The sequence below is a fragment of the Rhagoletis pomonella genome, unplaced genomic scaffold, assembly GCF_013731165.1.
Source record: "Rhagoletis pomonella isolate Grant_MI unplaced genomic scaffold, Rhpom_1.0 Rhpom_scaffold_00013, whole genome shotgun sequence".
NCBI classification, from domain to species: domain Eukaryota; kingdom Metazoa; phylum Arthropoda; class Insecta; order Diptera; family Tephritidae; genus Rhagoletis; species Rhagoletis pomonella.
The window spans coordinates 13,312,401-13,329,565 of NW_023458567.1; the positions used below are offsets into that span (position 1 = coordinate 13,312,401).

At 36.0% G+C, this 17,165-nt stretch overlaps 1 long non-coding RNA gene across 1 annotated transcript; it reads left to right on the top strand.

Moving 5' to 3' along the window:
- Nucleotides 1-7,995: 7,995 nt before the first annotated feature.
- On the top strand, nucleotides 7,996-15,284 carry LOC118748836. Its single transcript, XR_004994099.1, has 2 exons — nucleotides 7,996-8,681; nucleotides 14,770-15,284. It is a non-coding gene; the product is annotated as an uncharacterized LOC118748836 (long non-coding RNA).
- Nucleotides 15,285-17,165: the final 1,881 nt, after the last annotated feature.

Genomic DNA, 17,165 nt, shown 5'->3' on the forward strand with positions numbered 1-17,165 from the left:
TTTGCAACGCATGGGATTTGGGATGTATTCCCTTACTTGAGCCTTATGCCATGACACATTGATTGACTGAGGCAAGTTGTAAAGGTCGAAAGTTAGTAGGACAACACCACTATTTTCCGATTTATTATCACGTTTTTTAAATTTGTAAACGGACACTACGCCTTGCTGTTCTAAGTTCTTCACAATTTCTTCTTCTGAGACGTGGTTGAGGTATGGGGCGTATATAGTTCCTTTTACAAAATTCAAGTTATCGTGATACTTACACGTGATTTCGCAAAGTCCTGCCAACTGTTTGGCGGATATAAATTTTTGTGCTGCTGCTTTGTTTTCGACGAGAAGTAGAAGATTACCATCACGAAGCTCCGATACGCTGATGATATCTTTGCTAATGATGTGTAACGATCTTTCAACTGCGAAGCATGAAAAGTTAGTCAAGCGTTTATTCTCGTCTTTAGAGGAAACAACAATATATTTTGGGTCAGACTTTGTCGAAACCAGGTTAGGTAGATTTGGGAATTCGGATAGTTTTTTCCGCTTTTTGACTGATGGGGGACTAGGAGCTAATAAAGCAAACCTGTTGTCCCCAAGGTTAGAGGCCCTACGGGCCATTATAGCTGGGAATTCGCACCTGCAGCAAATTAAGAAAAAAAAACACCTGCACGTGTAAGTGAAAAAAGACACGAGGTATTTGTTTGTTTGTTTTTGTATTTCACTGACGGGCTATGGAATAGCAGAAAAAGGGAAACACAGAAAAACAACCGTTCGCACCGAGAGCTAGTCGACGACTGGCACATTTTTATATAAAAATTGAATGTGTTAAAAACTGCACACTCCAAAAAATTTACAGCTTCCTAGAAAAAAGTTTGAAATTTTGATGATTTTTTTTTAATTTCCTGCAAAGCTTGAAACTTGCGTTTTTGTGAAATGAATGAATTGTATTTTTAAAGAAAAATAATGCAAATTATATAAAAGAAAAATAACCAACCAAAAAAAGGACTAATCTATATTGAGTTACAAATTTTGTTTTTGACGATAGTTATTTCTTAACTTTACAGAAAATAACTAAATAAAAATTGTTTTTAAGCAAACCCTTGCTTTGCTACAGCTAATACTCACATAAATATAAGTATATGTACTGGATTATCTATATGAGTGAAAATTAATTACATTTTTATAAGTTAGATAGTATAGTGAAGTAAAACATTTATGTATATGGATTGAATATATGTATGTACTATGCATACATACATATGTACATACATGTGCTTAAAATTCCGAAACTGTTTTGAATCCATCATAAAACATGGGAAAATTTGTTTGGAAATCGTTATTTTTATTATTATTAGTTTGTATATATTATTACTATTATTCTTATTACTATTCTTATTACTATTATTATTACAATAAAAAAAATTAAATTGCTCCATTTAAACATTACTTTTTTTGTTTTAAAATCATTCCAAGCTGTAGAGCTTAAGATTCTAATTTCCGATATTTGAATTAACAAATTAAAAGACATTAATTTTGAAGTAATAAGTTAATGGTTAACTACTAATCCAAATAAATAAATAAAAGTAAACTTAGCGAGCATAAATATGTTCGAATTTAATGCAAGTTCTGTTTAATTTTTATCTCGAAGTTTCCCCAACCACCAGAGGGAGTTTCCATTATCTCAAACGCTGACTATTATTCGACAGCTACAGTGTTACGCCCAAATGCTCGCAGTCCCTTGTCGGCAGCTACAGACGTGAGAACCCGAACAGGCACTTGCTTAAAGCGAAACCTCGACCTATGTATGACTTTCGTATCAGAAGGCACCTCTGCGAACTGAAGGATGGGGTGTAAAGCTACGCATGTCAACCACTGGACCCGGCACTATATATTGGCAATCAAGAGACATTCCTCGGTGGATCATTACCACCTTCACTAAATCTCGGCCCGTGAATATTTTCATCATCGGAGTTCAAACCACACCAAGTGGAGAGTCGGAGCTTCAGCTGCCAAGGCAGACCCGCGTTACTTTGGCACAGTTACGGTCTGCATACTGTAGCTGTTTAAACGCTTACCTATCCAGACTAGAATCGGACGTGTTATCGTCATCTGAAGATTTCCCACTTGATAACAAGCACCACCTTACATGCCCATTCAAACAAAATAGTTGCTTTTACCCTGCCGAAATCAAGACACAAAAAAGCTTATCTTCAATCAACCAAAAATACTTCACAGCAAGTTCGATAGACTCAACTTGTGCTCAGCCACCAGTTGAACAGCAGAAATGGAATTCACAAGTTGTTCGCCGGCAGTAATTTACACGCACCCAACCCAGTGTAAATTGTCCACACTGAACGAGGAGCCATTGGTATGCGCTGGGGTCTCTCGCCGTAGGTGGTACATTAGCTTACATTAGAAACCGAAATTAGGACAATTTTACTATATGAACTACTCATCTGGTGGAACGTACGAGACAAGGCCTTCATCGCCAAGCAGCTGGAAAGAGTGCAAAGAGCGGCCTTAATTGGGATCTGTTGGCCACTTCGAAACACTCCTACTAACGCGCTTAATGCTATGCTAAATGTTGTGCGCATAGATTTGCTGCGCGCGTCGCATTGGGGTGGGCTCTAGGTTCGACTCGAGCTATGTGCACTGCAGAAATTAAAAAATCTTGGAGTTAATACCGACTCGGACGGACTACTGAATGCCGGTTCTGGGTCCGAATGAATCTTTCACCACTCATATTACAACGAGAGGGGAATGGGAGGGACGCAGCATCTGAAACCGGACCCGGTAAGTGTTTTTTTTACGGAAGAATCGAAACTGAGTGGGAAAGTAGGTGGAAGTGACTTCAATAAAGGAGGCTTCGGATTGGCTGCTCCACAGTGTGTCACCTTTTAAGGAGGTGAATGTCTATTCCGACAGATAAGCAGCCGTCAGGGCTCTTGGTTCGTTCGAGAACGGGGAAGGATTATTCCATTTCCTTATCGACCGCATCGGATTATAATGCTATTAAGCCTATTTTGGTTCTAGGTCAGTGCAATATCACGGGCAACTGAATGGCTGATGAACTGGTAAGACAGGCTCGTGGATAGAGTAAGTCTGCGTGCTCCTCTGACGTCTTTTGGTCTACTTCTCCACAGACGGGCGCTGGGCGAAGTCTTTGTAATGCAAGGTGGCTAAAGCCTCCTGTATACCGGAAGTGGTTCAGGGAGCTCTTAGGACTTAGCAAGGTACAGCTCTCGATTTTGGTGGGAGTTCTAACTGGTCATAGCGTGATAGGTAAGCATGCGGTAAGGCGGAATATCATCGATGACCCTTGCCGCCAGCATCAGCTGCTTGGAGGATGATGAGGTGGAATCATCTCAGCACCTGTTGCTTTGGTGCTCTGCCTTTGCGAGCCTAAGCGTACATTTACACAGAATACCGAGTGGCGCCGAGCGAAGCAAGGAAGAGTGGGGCGGCTGCAGAGCTTTTTGCATGGAATCGGCCGTAAAGACATAACAAAACTGACCTTCAAAGAGAAGCGGCTAAAATATTGGTTCAATTGTTTTCCCGGAAAATAGATTTTGATCTTTTGTTCGCATCAGAGTTATCATCCATAGATGCGCCTTGAGAGTCATGAAGCTGAAAACCCAAAACGAAAATTGAAAATAAAAAAAATGCTTTGCTTTCAGCTCAAAAACGCTTCAAAAAAAGCTTGCTGTATGAACACTTTCATGGGAACTGAACAACTTCAGAAGCACGAACTGCATTGTTACGAAATGTTTAGGCCACCAGCAAAATGATTTCGTTGAGTAAAAAAAATCTAGTATTTTTGAGTTAACGCGAAAGCACATTTATTCCAGGCAATGCATGAAATTTGATGCATCATGAGCTAGACAGCGTGTCACTCCACTCCGTAAATACGCATACGTCAAACCGATGGTGGCACACGCGACGTTATTATTAACTTGCCACTTCAGTTGTACGTATGTGTGTACCTTGTCCAGCTTCCCATCCCTGTCAAAACCTCCTTGCACTCGGGAACAGTAAAACCAAAAACAACGAATAGTGTCAAGGGAAACTAATGCTGCACACACACACAAATGAAATTATTTTTGCAAGCAAATCCCTAAACTCTCAATAACTTTCCGCCTAGCATCACTTCCACCCATCGCCTTTTTGATTTCCGATTGCGCTGCATCATCTCCCCCCCCTTTTATGTGTGCTTCTTAATAGGATCGCTGTGATTATGTCGTAGGTGTTGCTGCTACTAATCTGTGACGACATTCTACACTGCTACTGGGCTTGTCATGCTCTGGTATAAAACCTCCCCCATTTCGGTGGCGGCAATGCGAAGTCGGCAAAGTTGCTGTTGTCTTAGATTTGCAGTAAATTATCGTTACATAATGACAAATGCACAAACGCATTAGTGAGTACATATGTACATATAAATAAATACACATTAATCTGGGTTTTTTCGGATAGTTTTTCCCTATGTGGACTGGAAGTAATTCTCTATTTTGTTCTCAATTGTCATTGCATTAAGGCAGCTCTAGCTCCGTTTGAGCGAGATTTTATTCGATTAATCTAATTATGCTTCTATATAAATATGTATATACATAAGTTTATTATTGTTATAATTGTGTACTTAATAATATGTATTGCTGTGGTTGAAGATATGCTCAGGCTAAGCGCATTTAGGGCAGTAAGAAAGAAGGTATTGAATGGTCTGCTTTTCTCCCTCATCCAGGCAACTTTTGCTGTCGTTCGCAGGGTGCCTAGTCGAGCTGCATGTAGTCCTATCGTACAGTGTCCAATTTAAAGCGCTATAGTTATGCAGATTTACTGCCTCCTTTGGTTAAGAAAAAACTCAGTCCTTTGACCATTCATGGAGGGCCAAAATACTCCGACAACTTCACAAGTTTTCTGAGGACTGGCAGCTATATCAATGCTATCAGTATCCAGAAATGTCGTGTCAAGGTGCGTAAGTTCGTCAGCCCAACAGTCTTCCCTTATGTTGCTGTGGCATTCAACAACAATTTACCCTTGAAGTCAGCGACAGTTTCCTTGGTGATTGTATAACCTCCTGTTATAGGCGCATTAAGATAGGCATCAATTCCGCTTAAGGTTCATTGTAATAATCAGACAAGCAGCAGCTGAGAGATATACCAAACTGTCTTAAGCCTCCAATGTTTCTATCAGAATTTTACCTAATCATGTATACATGAATTGATGATCCGCTTTTCCTGATCTTGTGAGTTTTCCATTCCTCTCACGAAGGAATCGTTGATAGTGAGGATTGGGAAATTCTGTAAGATCTGTCTTTTGAATGACGTACATATACAGTCTACCGGAAGAAAATTTAGTAGCATGCTAAGCACTTTGATGGCCATCATTATCAGCATAAAAGCTAGCCGTTGGATATGTTCCAGTTCCTTCTTATTGAGCACTTCTTCTTCTTTATTGGCGCTGTAACCGCCTAAGCGATTCTGGTCTAATCCGGTAAAGCACGCTAGTCGTTTACACTATACTATTTGCGTCCCAAATCCACATTTTTGCCGATCGTCCGAGGGCAGGAGCAAACCGCAGTTGAAGTTCGTGAATAGATCCACCTATGTTTCACAAAATGTGTTCCACCGTCTCATCCTCTTCAAGGCAAGAAGGGCAAATGTGGTTTTCATATACATAATTATACCTATCGCAGTCAGATATTTATGACCAGAGAAGTAAGCAGTCACCAGTCTTACCAGCTGTCTGCAGTCCTTGCAGTTGTCTTGACATTGAAGGCAGCATGAGTTTTGCCCACCTGAAGCCCCTCGAAGCTTCTCAGTCATTGCCTTCGAAGGCCTAAGGTGGGAGTGCCATAACTTCTGATACCCCGAGTGAGCTGGCACCCATAGTAAAATAAGTTCGTTATTTTTTCCATTATAATTAAGTCAAGACTTGCATTGTCGAACCATTTTGGCCTTGAGAATTGTAAACACCTCGGCATGAAATATCTAGGTACGTTCTCAAAAATAGATTTTCACATCTCCATTCATTTCGATATGGACTCCATATCCTGACTCTGCATCAGTTTTGGAGCCATCAGTAATGTGTAAACCCGGACTCGCTATTAAAGTTAAGTTAACACTCATCCTCAGAGAACTCGACATTGTGGTGTCCTATAGTAGAAGCTTAGTCAGATTGTAAATGACGATGTTATATAGGAAAGCAGATAATACTTCCCTCCGAGGTGTTTCTATTAATATGAATTTACAGTCAGAGTAGTCAGGCCTATGATATGTTTTACGATGTCTGTCTAAATTTTGTGCCATCCATGCCGGAGTTTCGTTCGTGAGCTCATATATTTATAAGGCATCCCATTGCAGTCCGGCATGCGGTGTTCTGACAGGCCTGTAGCTTCGTCCAAAGTGCCTTACTGGTCTCAGGTTATCAAACTGGCACTGTATAATTTATAACAGCTGGTCAATTGCCTTATATGTTGCCATCAACATTTCTTTATTTTTGCCCGAAGTGCTGCCGGCGCGCGATTTGTGGACTTTGTACTTTATTGAACATTGTGGCGTTTGGAGTCCGTATATCTAAAAAATTTCCATCTCCACAGTGCCAACGAGAGATACCATGAATAAGGCATAAAATACGTCAAGACTGACCGTATCAGAATGTTCGGCAGTACTAGATGTCGTGTTCCTGCTTCATATTGATGAACTTAAGCCTGACCCGATCAAGTTTCCTCGTTCGAGTCCGCTAGGCTACTGTGAGAACTTGATATCGATTTTTAGATTGCTCTTCGTCTAAGCAATTTGATTCTTTTGCATTTTTTCTACAAACAAACAAGCAAACTATCTTCGGGGCACTAGTGCACAGTTGTTGTAGCGGCACTACTAAGCCCCGCCTTGGTCGATTTGTTCATAAACCGTTATAATTAAGCTCAACTAATGGATAATGAAACGAGCTGTTTCGACAGGGGTCGCACCAGAGGAAGAGGGCTGTTAGCTGAGTAGGAATGAGCAGACATGGGCGGAGTTTCCGCGTGCACAGAACTCACTGGGAATATCGGGGTCGAGTCTCGACAAGTTCTTGTTGGGGTGGCTACAATATCCTCGCCTTAATGGAACCAGCGAAACGTGGGCCCCTTGTGGCAGTCGAAGTTCTGTGTCTGAAATAGGTGGTGATTGGGCTGTGTTTACGGTATTCATAGGTCACAAGTCGTTTTAGGTGGTGCCCGACTCCCGTGAATACCGTTAATCACACGTCAGTACGTCGTTGAATCCAGTGGTTGGTCGATTAAGTCTGCATTGCGTCCATATATTCCGAATAGTTTCCTTTATTGCTCTTATGTCTTGAAAAGCTGCACAGCCGGCCTGTCAGAAACTCTAGTGACAACAGTGCAACCCAAAATTTTTCTAAATGCCTTCATTTTAAAATTTCAATATCTATAATATTGCCTTAAATAGAATATAACTATGTGTATTGCTCTAATACTAACATTTTTGGTAGTTCAAAAATATTCTTCAATGCAAATAGCTCAAACGTCGGTTGCATCTTTTCCGCCAAGGTGTTTTTAAATTCAAAATTTTCATATCCACCAACGCGCACACACAGCCCACACTTAACGGCTTGCTAAAAAATTTCAAAGCCACAATTCACCAAACTCCAATGGTGCTCCACCATGGTGAGTAACGGCATCATGAGACCCCAAAAACGCAATCTCTTCAAATAAACAACGTATACTACACCAAGCACTTTACCCACCACTTTTATCATCCACTTTGTTTTGGCCCCCCATACAAGTCGAGCACAAACCCACCGGCGGCGGCGTCCAACGCACAACCCAACAGTCAATAGTCACAAAACCAACATCCACAAAATCCACCGCCACTGCCTGGTTGGCGCGCACACAATTGTGTTTTTTCTACTTGCTTGTATTTATTGCATTGTGGTGCTTCGTGGTAACTTCTCCGATGGCAATTGGTTCTCATACATTTTGCATTTGTTGAGAGTTTCAGTGACGAGTTGATGTTGGCGAGCGGCGCGTGTGCAAAAGATTGAGTGCGTCTGCTATATCGGATTTGTATTACACGCGTAAATCTCGGAGGTTTCTTTTAGTATTTTGCGGATTCTGAATGTGAACGGAAGTCGAGTCGAATTTGCGTTCTTGTGTGTGAGTGCGCGGATGCGGATGTGAAGTAAGAAAGTTCTGTATCAATGTGGCAGTAGAGTCGCAAAAGCAGCAGCAACAATAACAACATAGGCAAAGTAAAGAACATAGAAAAGTTAAAGGAAATGAAATAAAGGGAAGCTGTTGACTGCTGATATACAAAAAAGTCGGTACGGTGCGTTACTATTTACTCGTCGTTGCGTTCGTTCGGTCGGGTCTATGGTTGGACGGTTGTATTCGCGTTTCCTCGATATTTCTTTTATCTATTTGGAATTGCATAAATAAGCAAAGTGATTTAAACGAATTGAAATTGAATGCCGAAAAACTGCGGGCTAGAATGTGTGAACGTAGATATGCATAAAGTGTGTGCAAAAGTTGAAGAAAAAAACCAAAAGTACGTAGAGGCAAATAGCAAAAGGTTAGTTGAATCGTTGAGAAGAAACGAGCTGCAGCAGTGACAGCGCGGTCGAGAAAGCTCTGCAAATCTGTTTGTGAAAAAGGATGTGTTGTAGCAATATAAACAGCATCGCAGAACGGGCAGGTAGTGTAAAACCTACAACAACAACAACTGCTTGTAAAATAGTGCAAAGCATACATGCATATGTCTACATATTTAACTTTACATTAAAATGTAATTTTGTTTGTAATGCTTTTAATGCATATCAAAGTGAAATTTCATTATTGACGGCACTTGACAACAATAACAACGCGCATCCTTCTATATGCTGTGTAGTTACCCTTGCAACAACAATGCGCAGGTATAACAACAGCAAATATGCGTATGTATGCACAATAGGGTGGCTAAAAAAAATATATATATTTTAAATATGAAGCTCTCACCTTCTAGGATTTTTCTTAGTAGAATACAAAATACTCGTTATCTATTAAAAAAAAAGATAATTAGAACTGCCTTCAAGCCCATGATGTTTTCCATGCACATATTTTATTTGGGGGGGAAAACAATTTTTCGTAGAGATGGTATTTTTTCGGCCAGAAAATTCTGTTTCTCTTCAGGAGATTTCCAATAACAATACCCAATTGTTTATTTTACCACTTTTACTAACGATTTTTGATGGGCCCAACTATTGCATTTTTGGGGGGTTTTAGGGGACCTATGAAAAATAGTTAATTTTAAAAAATGTTTAAATAAACAATTGGGTATTATTATTGAAAGTGTCTTAAAGAGAAACAGAGATTCCCGACCTAAAAGTATTTATTTTTAAGAATTCTATACCATTTCTACGAAAAAGTGTTTTCCCCATATAATAAAATACTACCTGGAAAACTTCATGGGCTTTGAGGCAGCTCTAAACATCCTATTTTTTTAAACAGCAAATACGAGTATTCCTTTTCTCCATTTAGAAAAAGCCTAGGGGGTGAGAACCTAACTTTTTAAACTTTTGTGTTTCTGGGCCAACTTAATGTGCATACATATGTATATATGTATATGCCAACGCAGGATTTCTATACACACAGGTGTAAAAATATCTACTATTCGCTTATTTTTCTATCATTCCCGTTGGCACTCATCACTCAGCAGTTCTCTCATTAGAGATAACAAACGGACATCTTTGTATGACTGCTGGTGGTGTGTTTGCTAATATTTTCCACAAAAGGTAAAAGAGTTTAGTAAATGTGCAGGTGAAGTGATGTGCGTAGGTAATTAACGAGCGCTAGATGAAAAGTGCCTCCTGTGAGAATTGGTTTGCTTGTGCGTATACAAATCCTTAACTCAGATAAATAAATACGTATCTATTTGCTTTCCAGTTGTACAAATGTTTGTTGTTAATTGAGCTATGCACATAAATAAATAAGTTTGACTTGCACAAGTAGAATTGCTGCGAGTAGCTTTGACAAGTGTTTATTGGTGCGGGCAAGCAAAGTAACGAGTCCTCCTGCATGATCTGGTTGTTGATAAAGCGCAGTGGCAGCGACAAGAACAAAATAGTCATAATTAATATAAATAAAACAAGTGCTGCGATAAATGTGAGTAACAATAACAAAAAATACATACATACATACATGCTAGAAAATCAATAACTGCTAGTGATAATAGTACAAGAGCATTCGCATAGGCAAAAGCGGGTGAAAAATGGCAAACAATAATTAAAGTGGAAATAAAACATTCACTATGTAGTGTGTATGTACATATCTATGCATGCATGTGGATCTAATGTGAGTGTTCCTACAGCGCGTGTGTGTTTATTCTGTGTTCGAATTTTGCAGCCTGTTACACAGCTGCTAGCCGCACTGATAATGTGCGAAAAATTGTATCCACGCTGAAATCTGACAGGGTGGGATGGGACAGTGCTTTGTAGTGCATTAATACAAATATTCGTACGGACTAAACTGCTTGCAAATTCATTACTATTTGTTTAGTTTATTGTTTGTGCATGTGGGTGCAGCGATTAGCTGAACTGAACAAATTAGAGAGCAATGCGCACACATTTACAGTAGGTATACATTAAAAATTGCGGAAATTTTTATTGCTTTTGCCATCAAATATTATATGAGAACAATGTTTGAAAACAAACACATTAGGGGTATTCTCTGAGTCTTGTGCACGGTGCACAGAATGTACGGTTTCGTATGGGACAGCTTTGCAAACCGTGCAATCCGTGCACAGTGCAAGGACAGATAATACCCCTATTTATTAGTAAGCTTGCGGTGCTTTTGAACGATTTGTTAAAAGAATAACAAACATATGCAATAACCAGTGATCGGACTTCTACCACATTGTGGTAGATCTGCCACTTTTTTGAGCATCTACCACATCTACCACTCAAGGTCTGAAATCTACCACATATTCGCGTTTTTGAGTAGCTTTATTTTTGCTCGACATAATTTTCTTAATTTTAAGAGCAAAAATTGTCCAACACTGAACACTAAAAACAGGCAAAATGGGAGGATAAAATAAACCGTAAAATAGTAAAATTTCTCAATATTCAATTTTTCGACAGGAAACCTGGTTTTATTGTGTTAAATTGCAAAATATATGATTTATAAAAAAGAATTAATAGTGAAAATGTTAAAAAACAGCGATTTTTGTGAAAGTATTAGAAAATTTCAGTGCATCTAAAGTTTCTAAAGAGTTGTTTACTTTTACTTGACAATTGTCAAAATCGGCAAATCCTACGTAGCGGTTTCTGGAACATGCCACATTTGTCCGCTACATTGTGATGTGATAAAAAGAAAAGCTGGCAAGGTTGCAGAAATCTTTCAAAATATGTTCGAAAAATATCTTGATATGGAAGGAACTGCTTTACACTGTCAAGGCAAAAAATTGCCAAAACTCAACGGCACTTTTAGCAACTTCAATCTTGCACTTTATTATACTAAAATTATTTTTTTTTAGATTATAATTAAAATGTTTGCAATTTAGGTGAAAGCTTGCAGAATATTTTTAATTTTTGTACAAAGTTTGATCCAAAACCTGAGATCTACCACATTTTTTTGAAATCTACCACATTTTTTTCCAGATTCTACCACACAAATTTTTTTTAAGTCCGATCACTGGCAATAACCAAACTTTCCGTATAAATGAAGATCTACATACAAAGGCGCTGCGCGAACTAATTAATGTATGTATCTAAAAGGTAAAAAAATAAATATCGAAAAATACAATATATAAAATTAAGTAAAGTTAAATAAATTATATTTAATTAAAAAGTAGAACGAGGTAAAACACAATAAAGTAAAATAAAATTAAAAAAAAGACAAAAAGTAAAGGAGAATAATGCAAAATAAACATGAAAGTAAGATAAAATGAAATGCATCTAAATATAGTAATTTAAATAATATGAAATAACATTAACAAAAAAAAAAAAAATTACATATAATAAAATGAACTAAAAAATACGATATAATAAAAAATAAAATTAAAAAAAATACAATAAAATAACATAAAATGAAATATATTAAAATAAAAAAAATAAATAAGAGTAAATTTAAATAAAATAAAATATAATAAATAAATAAAATAAAGCATAACTAATCAAATTAAAGAAAAATAAATCCATTTTAAATTAAATATAATAAAAAATGTAGTAAAATAAATTAACCTAAACTAAAATGCAATAAAATAAAATGTAATGAAATGAAAAAAAAAACTAAGTAAATTCAATGAAATAGATATACAAAACCACGGATACGAGTCAAGAGGTATATACAGTGGTTGAAAAAATATAGCCGCACCACATTTTGACAAGTTATAACATATTATTTTTTTGTTATTTAATTTTAGTTATATTTTTTATAAAAATTTGGTTCAGTCTTTAACAAACCCCGTGTTAATCAAAGTTTGAAACATTATGTAAAATTAAAAAAAAACAAGGAAACGAACTTTCGTACTTTATTCCACTTAATTAAAAAGCTCGACATTTTTAAAGAATGAACTATATTTCTATAAAAAATAACCAAAATTAAATAACGAAAAAGAATATAGTATTTATTAACATATGTAGCTTAAATATGTACATATGTACACTCATAAACATTTGATTCAGAAGCAGATTTTTCCGAAAGATTTAAAACTGCATTTGGCGGTCTGTTTATCCCATAAATTCACAAAAAGTCACAGAAAATCTACAAAGTGTGCTTTCGTATGAGTTTCCTTGCAGATGTACATATACTATACCATGTATGTATGTACATACATATGTACATTAGTGCGGAGTAATTTAATTTCGAAAAAGGTGTATAGCATATAAAGATTCTGCGTTCGATTCTAAGTAAAAATGGTGAACAAACTTTATACCAAAAATGACGTTTGGCCATACCAATTTTTAAAAGAAAAATCAATGTATTATCTTTTTTTCTGAACGAAACTAATTTATCTTTTAAAAAATTTTGTGTTTTCTTCACACAATGTTTATACTGCTTTTTCTTTTGAAAATTGGGATGGTCAAACGTAATTTTTGGTATATAGTTTGTTCGCACTCTCTTTGAAAATTTTGCCCGAACAAATTCCTCCACCTAATGTACATATACGTACATAAATAAAAAAAATGTGTTAGTGTTTCGCCTGTTTTAATATTCTTAATTATGCATTTTTTATGATTTTTTCTTCGAAACCACAACTACATACATACATACATGTATTTGCATGTTCGTTGCGATAATTTGAAATTTCCGCGTAAAAATTATTAAAAAATAAAGTCATTGCGATAAGTTAAGGGCCAAAACTAAAGCACTCCCTACCATGACTTTTTTCGGAACAATTTATAATTACATATGTACATATCACCAGTAAGGAGAAAATTATAATTATATAAACAAAATTTTACCAAATGATTTAAATGGTGGTAAATAATTGATAAACCGTATCGAAACCGTATGACAGATCGTAAATTAAAATCAATAAAGAAAATTGCAGAACTGGCATATCACAGAATGTAAAAAATGCAAAGTAATGCACTGCAAACAAAATACTGATTATTTCATTGTTTTATTTTGTTTGACCGCTGAAGTGGGGGGCAATTGTTTTGTTCAGTAATTTTTTTATCTGTTATATGCTACATTATTTAAACTTCCTTAATGCAAGCAATCTGTTATTTAATGAGGAGGGGGATGCTTGTTTTGAACACAAGTGTTTTAGTAATTTTTTTCTTTTGAATTTTCAGCGAAAGTGCAATGCTATGCCATGATGTCTGAAAAAAAAAATTAAGAAATATTCTGATAAAACAGAAATTTACTTTGCTGATTATTTAAAGCGTGTTCGAGAGCAATAAATAAAAAATAAAATTTCTTTGCGATATGTTTATTGAAATATACATACATAAGTAGTTAGAGTACATACATACATACATTTATACATATACATCCATTTATATACATATATACATTCATCATGTGTTCAGAAATATGTAAAAGCAAAAAAAGTAAAAAAACAAACAAAAACAGCTGCATTTAGTCAGTTATTGGTACGCTGTAAATGTTTAGCTTTTAATAATTTAATGGAATTATTAGTTAAATAGTAAACAAGTGGTAATGAAAAACGTCCAAACAGAAAAGCAATAAATATAGTAGGACAGCTGGGCACAAGACGCTGAATTTCTCAAAATAGGCCAACTACAATAAATAGAAGGTAAAAAGGTACAAAATTGTATGCATAAAATATCAAAAACATTTTTTTTTAATTTTTTTAATTTTTTTTTTTTTTTCTACTTGATATGTAATCAAGCTGCTAGCCGGCTAAACCGAAGCAGTTATGAATGTTTAAATAGTTGGTAGCAGCAAATGGTTTCGATTATACAACTTGTCTTCAGCTGCGAAAGCTGTCAATGTTTGTAAGAAACTGGAAATTTATTCAAAAGAAGCTTTATGAGATAAACTTATGTACGTATGTACGAAAGAGAGGAAAATAAATAATTGTAAATCACTTAGAAAACATGTTTACAAGGCTACAAATAAAAAGGTGCGCAAAGAGGAAGAAGTAGAAGTCTAGTGTGCAAATATGTTTAAAAGAATATACATATCTTTAGCGACAAAAAAAAAATCAAGCAAATATCAAAAATGATGTTTAAAAAATATTTTGCGCGTTGTTATTGTTGTTGTTTAGCACACATATGCATACCTTTAAAGCTGGTCGTTTTTGTGCTAATTAAATATTTATTTCATTAATTTTGCAGATGAAAAATTTTAAAACTTAAAAAGCAAACAAAACAGATCTAAAATTTGTGAAACCACTTAAAAAACTGCTAAAAAAAGGGGCCTCCATTAAGTGTTCTTGAATGTTAAAAACAAAATGCAAATGAAAACGTGAGCAAAGGCATATTGTTTGGCATAGAAAAAAAAACAGAAGTGCTTAGCCTTAAAAATGTATAAGCAAAACGCATTGATAAATGCAAACTAAGCGAAAAAAATTTAAAAAAAAAAGTTAATACAATGCATTTATGTTAAGCAGAGAACACTGACGCTCTGCTATTTTTTTCCTTTTAAACCAGTAAAAAATAGAAAATTGCGAAAAAATAAATAAATCAAATAAATAATAATTAATTGCAATGCGTGACAACTCCAAAATTACATAAGATTTGTATGTATAAATATGATTTGCGAATACTAACATGAAAAGCAATTATGATCTTACAAATTTATTAAATCGTAAAAGTGGAAATCTAAATCTGTGTCACATAATAGCCTAAAATAGTGTCACATAAGCAAACAAGCGTAACAAGCCACTAAACAACAATTAATCAATTAATATCTACTTCAGCAGCGCTTTAAAAATCAATTAAATCTTTGCTTAAAATACTTCAATTGAAGTGATTGAACTCAACTCTTCAGTGTTTATTTTTAAGCAAACAGTGGTTGATATCGTCGTCAAACGAGGACGACGACAGAACAAAAAAAAATCAAAAAACAAAGAAAAAATCAAAAAACAAAAAAAAAAACAGTTTTCTGTCAACGAATTGGAAAATCCATAAAAGCTACACAAATGCACTCATCAGCATAAAATCATACAAAAAACAAAATATTGCAAAACACCCACCACAATACACTGAAAGTAGAAAAAGAACAACAACTCAAGCATTTTGTATGTGTAATCTCAAATTCAATAGAAAACAAAAGCAATCAACAAAAATACTCTGCGCATACAGCATCCTCGTATCCTTAACAAGCTCAAGCGCGCTGTAGCTGCTGCGCTCTCTTCTTCTCTATGTAAAAAATGCAACACTGAAATGAAATACAACACTGCTTGTATCCTTGTATTCAATGCGCTCACGCTCGCAACTAACAAGTGAAATGTACATTTGAGCGCTGAGAGCAATACGTATGTGTATATCCTTGGAATCCAATAATCCTGAGTAAATCAAAAAAATTAAATAACAAGTGCTTGTCGTAAACGAGATATATAAGAGTGAAATAGTGAGCGAAAAGCAGTGTGAACAAGTGAAAAAAGGCAGTCAGAGCGTAGTGAGTGGATTGTGGAAGTTGAGAGAGTGAAAGAAGGCCACTGGTAGGCAGCCGAACCAAATAACAACAGGAACAACAGCCACAAGATGGGTCGCCGCTCTTTTAATCGCGTTTGCGCTATAAGTTATCCCAGTCGCGTCGAGGGTTGGTTGGATGTTTGTGGTAAGTAAAAAAAAAAAATTTTTCTTGTAGTTAAAAGTATTAAATTTAAGTTTTCAAATAGACCATAAGGCTCAGGTGATTTTAAAGTGACAGCGTACTTAAAGAAGACTTCAAGAACAGTAATAGGTATTTGAGAAATGCGTTCAGATGAACAATACTTTTAAGAAGACCTAAAATAAGATAAGATATTACCTTGAAGCACCACTATTGAATGGTTTTGGCAAGCTTTGTTGTTGCGAAAACTCTCAATTAGGAATCCTTTAAATGCTAACCTCTAAACTTGTTAGACTAGGTTAGGTCACGTGATATTAGGTTCAGTCAAATGGGGGTACATGGCTGTTATAGGGGTGTTTTTATGTGATACACAACGCGTTAATCACGAAGTTACGGAATGGCTAATATCAGTCTCCATTACTCAGGAGTCCATGATACCAATTATTTTTTACCCACATTACTTAATTCATTCCTCTTTCTCCTTCTTCTTCTATATCAGTCCCCATTACTCAGGGCAAGGCGCTTTGTTTAATCTCTTTATGATGATTCCTCTAGAGAGGTTTCGAAGAGGTTAGTTCTTCCTAATGCTTCTGCAGGCTGTCTTTTTTAATTTCCTACCTCATCATTGAAAGTGCTTATTCCAATGTCTGTTTACAAAAAACTTTCGAATCGTCTTGCTTTTTGGAATAGCTGTCTATAATACGTTAGGTTATGAGGAGGCTTCTCTTAAGTAGTTCAGTACGATTGAGCTTTGAATTGCCCAGGAGTGATTTTTGAAAATTATACTACTGTCTGCTCTTGAATTATTTATCCCGAAAATTCTTCCACATATATCATGCCTAAAGACCATTCATCGAAGTGCCGAACTTTAGCGGGTCCATAAGGTCTATGGTTCAGTGTTCTTTTAGTATTCACCATCTCAAGAACTCCTGAAACGAGGTTTCTCTCCACGCAT